The 8,413-nt window shown below is 41.0% G+C and overlaps 1 long non-coding RNA gene across 1 annotated transcript in view; it reads right to left on the reverse strand.

The window, feature by feature from the left end:
• The window catches only part of LOC149130274 (uncharacterized), a 126,927-nt gene extending 118,788 nt beyond the window's left edge, over positions 1–8,139 (reverse strand). Inside the window, exon 1 of the long non-coding RNA XR_016239065.1 lies at positions 8,021–8,139. This is a non-coding gene — a long non-coding RNA (uncharacterized LOC149130274). The remainder of the gene's footprint in view (positions 1–8,020) is intronic.
• Positions 8,140–8,413: the final 274 nt, after the last annotated feature.

Consider the following 8,413-nt stretch of genomic DNA (forward strand, 5'->3'; position numbering starts at 1 on the left):
AAAATATAAGGAGAACGATTTCTAAAATGTTCAGCCACGCATGAAAAGATCATAAAAGACGAAACGTAATCCAAACCACAACGGTAGATTAATTAACTCAGCCAACAGTGAAATCTTACTAATTAATAAACAGGTTTCCATAATATTATAATTGGGAATGTTACAATGGAATCTGGCCACAGAATCATAACAATGCCAACAGTCATGTGCTTCACTTCTATTATTAGTGTGAGTAATAATAAGATTATTATTATTATTATTATTATTATTATTATTATTATTATTAACGCTGTTAGTATTTGTAGTTCGAAGTTCAGTCGGTTTGATATTGCTAAAGCATGAGTCACACCACTTTGTTCTTATTTGCTGAGGAATTTTGAAGTTTAGAGGATAACAACATTGAAATGTCTGCGTTTATAAGAAAAACTGTGGTTTTCATAAAAGAAGAAAAAGAAATGAATTTCAGATGTTTGTAATGAGCAGAACAAAAATATGAAATATAAAGGCATAGGCTTGGCTGTGTGGTAAGAAGCTTGCTTGCCAACCACATGGTTCTGGGTTCAGTCCCACTGCATGGCACTTTGGGCAAGTGTCTTCTACTGCAGCCTCAGGCTGACCAAAGCCTTGTGAATGGATCTGGTAGATGGAAACCGAAAGAAGCCCATCATATATATCATCATCATTGTCGTCAAATGTCTACTTTCCATGCTGGCATTGGTTGGACGGTTTGACTGAGGGCTGGCGAGCCAGAAGGCTGCACCAGGCCCCAATATATATGTATGTATGTATATACCTGCTAACATGGAACCCTAGAATGGATTCCTAACTCCATCCCAAGCTGTGGACTTGGAACCTAATGGATGACCAATTATAACATTCACACAGCGTACCTATTCGTTTAAATCACCAGTGAAGTAAACCCCGCCCCATAGCCTATGTTTGTGTGTGTGTGTGTATGTGTGTGTTTGTCCCCCACCCCACTGCTTGACAATTGATGTCGGTGCGTTTACATCCCCATAACTTAACAGTTTGGCTAAAGAATTGATAGAATGAACACTAGGCTGAAAAGAAGGGAAAAAAATAAACCCTGGGGTTGATTTGTTTAACTAAATCCCTTCGAAGCAGTGCTCCAGCATGGCCACAGTCAAATGACTGAAATCGGTAAAAGATAAAGATACCGAAAAACCACTGGTCTGGTTCGGTCCATTTTCCTCGACCCTAAAACAATAAAAGACAAAGAGAACCTCGATAAGATTTGAACACAGAACAACAGAGTCCAAAAAAATTATGACAAGGTGTTTTATCCGATGTTCCAACGCCTCAACTGGTTCTCTACAATCTGGTGTTTTGGTGCTGGAAATTATTTAACACAGGAAAAACTGAAGGTGTTTACACAGTCTTGATGAATTTACCATTTCCAAGAAGCCAGGATCAAAGGAATTGAGAATTCTTTGAGTTTGGAGCCTTCACGTGTTCTAAGGCAGTGAGATGTGTTGGGGAAGGGGAATAGATTTTCAAACCCCAAAACATACTTTTTTTTTTATTAATCCCCATCTGTCTGTGTTTTCGGCTCCGTCCATAATCTGCCGGTTTCTCTTCACCTCCTCTCCACCACCGTTTAAACCAATCTGTGTGTGTGTGTGTGTGTGTGTGTGAGTGTGTGTGTGTGTGTATGTGTGTGTATATATAGATAGATAGATAAATAGAGAGAGATGTATATTTATGTAAATGTGTACGTTTGTGTGTGTTATATATACACATGTGTGTAAATATATATATATATATATATATATACATGCATGTGCATAAATATTTATAGATATATTTATACACACACACACACATATGTATATTACTCTCTCTCTGTTTTACGGAACTAATGAACTATAAACGATAATGACTTCCTCCTGGAGAAATACTTTCATTATATATACTGTATATAGATTAATTTTTACGCAATATATATACATATATATATATATATATATATATATATATATATATATGTAATGGTATTTTTGCATAAGCTTAAAGCTTATAGCGATCACCATGCAATGACTAAGGGAAATAGTCTAATAAAGGAGCATATAAGCCCTCCACAGAAAAAAGAAGGCTTACCAACCGATGCTGGTGTGTTTATGTTCCCATATCTTATTCTAAGTAGGACTTAGAATAAGTCCTGGGATCAATTTGCTCAACTAAAGGTGGTGCTGCAGCATGGCCGCAGTCAAATGACTAAAACATGCATAAGAATAAAAGAATATATATATATTGATTATACATATAGATATATGAGCATAAGATCCCGGGATCCGAGTGTAGGAAGATTGTAAGTCTCAAGCAGTCCATGGCAGATAGAGAAAACAAAAAGTGGACAGTGTACAGTCATTGTGGGAGTGCTTCGGTGGTGGTGGTGGTGGTAATCTTAGTAGCAGCCATGAAAGTGGTGAGATATAAGCGGTGGTGGTGGTGGTGGTGGTTGCAGTGGTGGTGATGTTAGTGGGTGTAAGTGGTTGTTGCTGAAGAGGGAACGGAACTAGGAACTGCCGGTTACTTGACACGAATACTTCACTGTATTGACGATTTCCTGGCACTGATGGTGGTGGAGGAGGAAGAAGAGGAGGAGGAGAAGTTAATGGTGGCAGACATCATCTAACACCAAGAGATCACACTTCATCCAAATACATTATTATATATACATATCTCTCTCCATCTATTTATCTATCTGTATGTATATTCATATCTATATCTGTCTGTCTGTCTGTCTGTCTGCCTATCTATCTATCTATCTATCTATCTATCTATCTATCTATCTATATATATATATATATATATATAAATATATATATTTATATATAAATATATACAGAAGAGTCCAGAGTAATCCATAGGCAGGAGAAGTGCAGCCAGCGTGTAGAAAGTCCAAAACAGAATTCGTAAAGTGTAGGAAGGTAGAAAGTCCAGTGGAGAAGTTTGTGGGTGATGAGAGGAGAGAGGATCAACTGGTGTTGGGAGGTGGGGGAGGCGAGTGGGGAAAGCAAGGGTGGGGTGTGGGTTAGGCTGAGGGTGGGGTATGTGGGTAGACAGACGGTGGGGTATGTGGGATAGGGTGTAAGGGATGGGATGGTATTTCAAGATATTTTTATGTAATTTTGGTGAATATATCTGTTAAGATGAGATGTTAGTGTTATTTTCATTTTTATGCAATTCAGACACACACATATACACACACATATACACACATATATATTCACACACCTCATGACACACAAACACAACAAGGTTAACAAGAGAGATGAAAGCATCACCCACACCCCGCGACCAGCTCCTGACCAAACAATGTATGTTTATACGCTGGCATTCCACAGATGCACATGTGTATACGTGTGCATGTGCGCCTGTGTAAAAGTACATATTGACATATGCACTTGTGGATATACATACAGATACATGAATGTACATGTTTATATATATATATATATATATATATATATATATATATATATATATATATATATATATATATATATACACATACACACACATATACACATATTTATAAAAATGCTTTTATATATATGTGTATATGTTTGTGTATGTGTGTATAATCCTTTGTGTTTTGTTTTTATTTTTGCATTTACAATTTATATATATATATATGTATACACACATATATATACATACATACGTATGTACATACATAGAGATAGATAGATAGATAGATAGATACAATAAATAGATGTTCTACTTCTCCATAATTACAAACTTGTTCTAGAAACACATCCACAAGGGGGTGAGGGGGTGAGGGCGCCATTCTACACCCAAGTTCTCTTTCCTTTTCTCCCCCTCTCTCTCTTCCTCCCCTTATGGCCATTCCTCCAACTACTCCGCCCCCCACCCTCTCTCTCTACTTTCATTATCCATTCATCAACCCCCATCCCCCCCCACCCCTATCCAGAAATAAGAAGATCTTTAATCAAGACAAGTAGGTGTGGAACCCTGGCAGATCAATGAAGCCTTTGTCTGCAGATATAACACTGTGTCTGTCTGTCTGTCCCCTCTCTGTATGTGTGTGTGTGTGTGTGTGTAAGACAGAGAGAGAGAGAGAGAGAGACTATGTGTGCCTGTATATAGATACTCTTTACTCTTTTACTTGTTTCAGTCATTTGACTGCGGCCATGCTGGAGCACCGCCTTTCGTCGAGAAAATCGACCCCAGGACTTATTCTTTGTAAGCCAAGTACTTATTCTATCTGTCTTTCTTTTGCCGAACCGCTAAGTTACGAAGGACGTAAACACACCAGCATCGGTTGTCAAGCGATGGTGGGGTGGGGGGACAAACACAGACACACAAACACATGCATATATATATATATACATATATACGATGGGCTTCTTTCAGTTTCCGTCTACCAAATCCACTCACAAGGCCTTGGTCGGCCCAAGGCTATAGTAGAAGACACTTGACCAAGGTGCCATGCAGTGGGACTGAACCCAGAACCATGTGGTTGGCAAGCAAGCTTCTTACCACTCAGCCACTCTGGCGCCTAAGTACATCGTTTGTGTTTCATGGCTGAACTATTATGTTTCGATATCTTTTAATTTGTTTCTCTGGCTAATTGTCACCAATAACAGTGGGGGACTCAGTGTAACTAGCAACAACAATGCTGCAAAGAAGTACAGCACCACCACCACCGCCACTATGAACACTACCATCACAGCCACCACCAACACCACCACGGCTACCATCATCACCACCGTCACTATCAACACCACCAACACCACTTCGACCTCCCCACCCCGTACTATCACCACCACCATCACTATCAACCCCACCATCGCCACCGCCACTACCATCATCACAGCCACCAGCAACACCAATTCCACCACCACCACCACCACCAGCGCCACCACCACCGCTACCACCACCACTATCAACAGCAATTTGTCACCACCACCACCGCGATCACCTGCACCACCACTCCCGCCGCCCCGCCCCGCTTCACTAGCAACAAGACTACCACAATTACTACTATTATGTCTCCACGTCCCCACCCCCACTCCCCGCCGCCATCGTTGACCTAAACTGGTGGAATGAGGCCAAACCTCAGAAAGAAGAAGAAGAAGAAGGGATTGTCAGAGAGGAAAAGTAAAAAATTCCTTTCGCCCCACCTTTATTTACTAAGCACTGGGGGAATTGAAGGCTTAACCTCCGTAACATCAGACCCTCCCCCCCACCATCGACCGCTACAACCCCCCCGCCCTCTACCGACATTCCACCACCACCACCACCACCTGCACTCGTCACTGACTCCGACTCCCCCTCCGTTTTTACTTCTTCTTGAGATCCCTACCTCTACCGCCGCCACCACCACCATGATGAGCACTATCGTCATCATCATCGTCATCATCATCATAATCACCGCTGTCACCATCACCACCAGCATCATTATCATCATCACAATCATCGTCATCGTCATCATCATCATCATCATCACCACCACACCCACCTGCTATCCCCCCACCACGATAATTACGATCACCATCATCATCATCATCATCACCGTCGTCGCTGTCATCACTGTAATTCATCCTCTGCCCGACCCCCCCGTTTTCCTCCCCCCGCTCTACCAGACAATATAACACCCCCACCCCATCGACACCCCCACCCCGTCGGCACCCCCACCCCACCGACACCTCCTCCCCTCAACGGCTTCATGTAGAATGGCGAGAAGAGGTGGGAAGGGGTTAGGAAGATGGATTTAATTGTCATAGTATTGACAGGGCAACGTGGGTGGGGGGAGATAAAGGAGGTGGACAGTACCACCACCACCACCAGTCCAACCACCGCCACTATCCCTCCAAACCACCACCACCACCACCACCACTATCCCTCCACCATCACCAACAACAACACTACCAAAGCTATTTTATATTATTGATTCCCCCACCCCACCCCCACCAGCCTGGAAAGAGGAAGACAAAAAGTCAGATTGACTTCAATGGGATTTGAACCAACAGCGCTGAGAGCCAAAACAGAAGATTGCAAAAGATTTTGTCTGTTTTTGCCATTCTGCCAATCACCCCCCACCCCACGTGACAGTCTGTCCCCACCCCATCCCCCATCTCCTGCTTCCCTCTTTACTCCAAGACTTTCAATATTTCCTTGGCCTCCAGGAAACAAGACATCAAAGAAATCAATTTTCTTCACTTTCTCTTTGTGTTGTTTTTATTGGCAGAGTTGTGGAGGCGCAATGGCCCAGTGGTTAGGGCAGCGGACTCGCAGTCATAGCATCGCAGTTTCGATTCCCAGACCGGACGTTGTGAGTGTTTATTGAGCGAAAACTCCTAAAAAGCTCCACGAGGCTCCGGCAGGGGATGGTGGTGAACCCTGCTGTACTCTTCCACCACAACTTTCTCTCACTCTTTCTTCCTGTTTCTGTTGTGCCTGTAATTCAAAGGGTCAGCCTTGTCACACTGTGTCACGCTGAATATCCCCCGAGAACTACGTTAAGGGTACACGTGCCTGTGGAGTACTCAGCCACTTGCTGGTTAACTTCACGAGCAGGCTGTTCCGTTGATCGGATCAACTGGAACCCCCCCTCGTCGTCGTAAGCGACGGAGTGTCAACAAACAACAATTGGCAGAATCGTTAGCACACTGGACAAAATGCTTAGCGGTATTTTGCCTGTCGCTACGTTCTGAGTTCGAACTCCACCGAGATCGATTTTACCTTTCATCCTTTCAGGGTCGATAAATTAAGTAACATTTGAACAATGATGTCGATGTAGTCCTCTACTTCCCCACACACCCACAAATCTCAGGCCTTCTGCGCGCATTTTCCCTCCATATTCGTTTCCTCCACATTGTTTTAAACCCATTCCAGTAAACGTTAACTATAATGATTAATAATTAATGTTGTAAATTTTAATCGGGGCAACATTTCACCCCCTTCTCCAGTTTTAAATTTAGAAACTTTCTCATCCGTTTATTTATATATTTGTCAACTAAACGTGGCGGTCTTATTATAGAAGACGACGGTGTAGCTGTTGTTTCTATCTCTCTCTTTATACACATCTCTATATGCTTATTGAATTTAAAATTTTGAAAATGTGGTTTCTTGCATATATAGGAACCTGGCAGTTTGGAATCTCCATCATCTGAAACATTGGGAATGAAATATTTCGAAAAAGGTCAAAATTTTTAATTGGGGGTTAATATATATATATATATTTTTTGTCTACTCCGTAATTTCCGACAAGCTGGCATGCCGGGCGAAATGCTTCCTGGTATTTCGTCTGTCTTTACGTTCTGAGTTCAAATTCCGTCGACTTCGTCTTTCAGCCTTTTGGGGGTCGATAAACTAAGTACCAGGTACGCACTGGGGTCGATGTAATCGACTTAATCCTTTTGTCTGTCCTTGTTTGTCCCCTCTATGTTTAGCCCCTTGTGGGCAATAAAGAAATAAAAAACGTAGGAATCCGGAATTTTTTTTTTTAAATGTGTTTTTCAAGGAAAGGTGCGAAAGTTCATTAAGTCCAGCCCAAAACAAGCAAAAAGAATGGAGGGTGAATAATGGACAGAGTCCAAAGCTATTGAAAAGATTACAAAATGCAACGAAAATCTCAGGAAAATAAAGAAGAAATGATTGGAAATTTTAGCGGGGAGTGTGTTAATCCCTCTCCGCAGACCCGACCAAAATATATATATACAGACGATTTTTACTTTTAAATTACCTATGTATATATATATAATGTTCATATAACGATGTCTCCACAATGTATTAGTGAGATAAAACATGTAATCGTTACCAAAATAGCCAAAAATTCGCCCACAAAGGTCTATAGCAAAGTCCTTACGGATCGATCGCCATGGCTGTATATAAAGAAATTGCAACCAGAGTTTTGGCGCTAATATATGGGTAATAAACTTTAAAATCAATGGATATTAGAGTGAAAACTCTTATCTAAATTTGGGGGGTCTTAAAAGACATGTTAGAATCCACAATAAGCAGAACTTACCTGCAAGTATTGGTGGTACGAATCATAGATGCAATCTGTGCGGATGTTTGCAGACGACATGAACGGGCGAAGGTGCAGGAGGAGGTAAAACTCTGTGTAAGGAGCAACCACCAGTAACGTGTGTGTGTGTGTGTATACGTATATATATATATATATATATATATATATGTATACATATATTACAATTAAAAGGGTAAAGGATTATCAATTTATTAATTTATTAATAAATTAATAATTAATAATTTTTACCAAGCCCTTCGGTATTTTTAGCTGCTATTTCTGAACTTCGGTATGGAGTGAAGCACCTTGTTGCTGATCCCTTAATTTTGTTTATATATGTATACATATATATATATAAATATAAATATATATTAAATTCAAATTACGACAAAC

The sequence above is a fragment of the Octopus bimaculoides genome, chromosome 29, assembly GCF_046866305.1.
Source record: "Octopus bimaculoides isolate indiv1 chromosome 29, ASM4686630v1, whole genome shotgun sequence".
Taxonomy (NCBI): domain Eukaryota; kingdom Metazoa; phylum Mollusca; class Cephalopoda; order Octopoda; family Octopodidae; genus Octopus; species Octopus bimaculoides.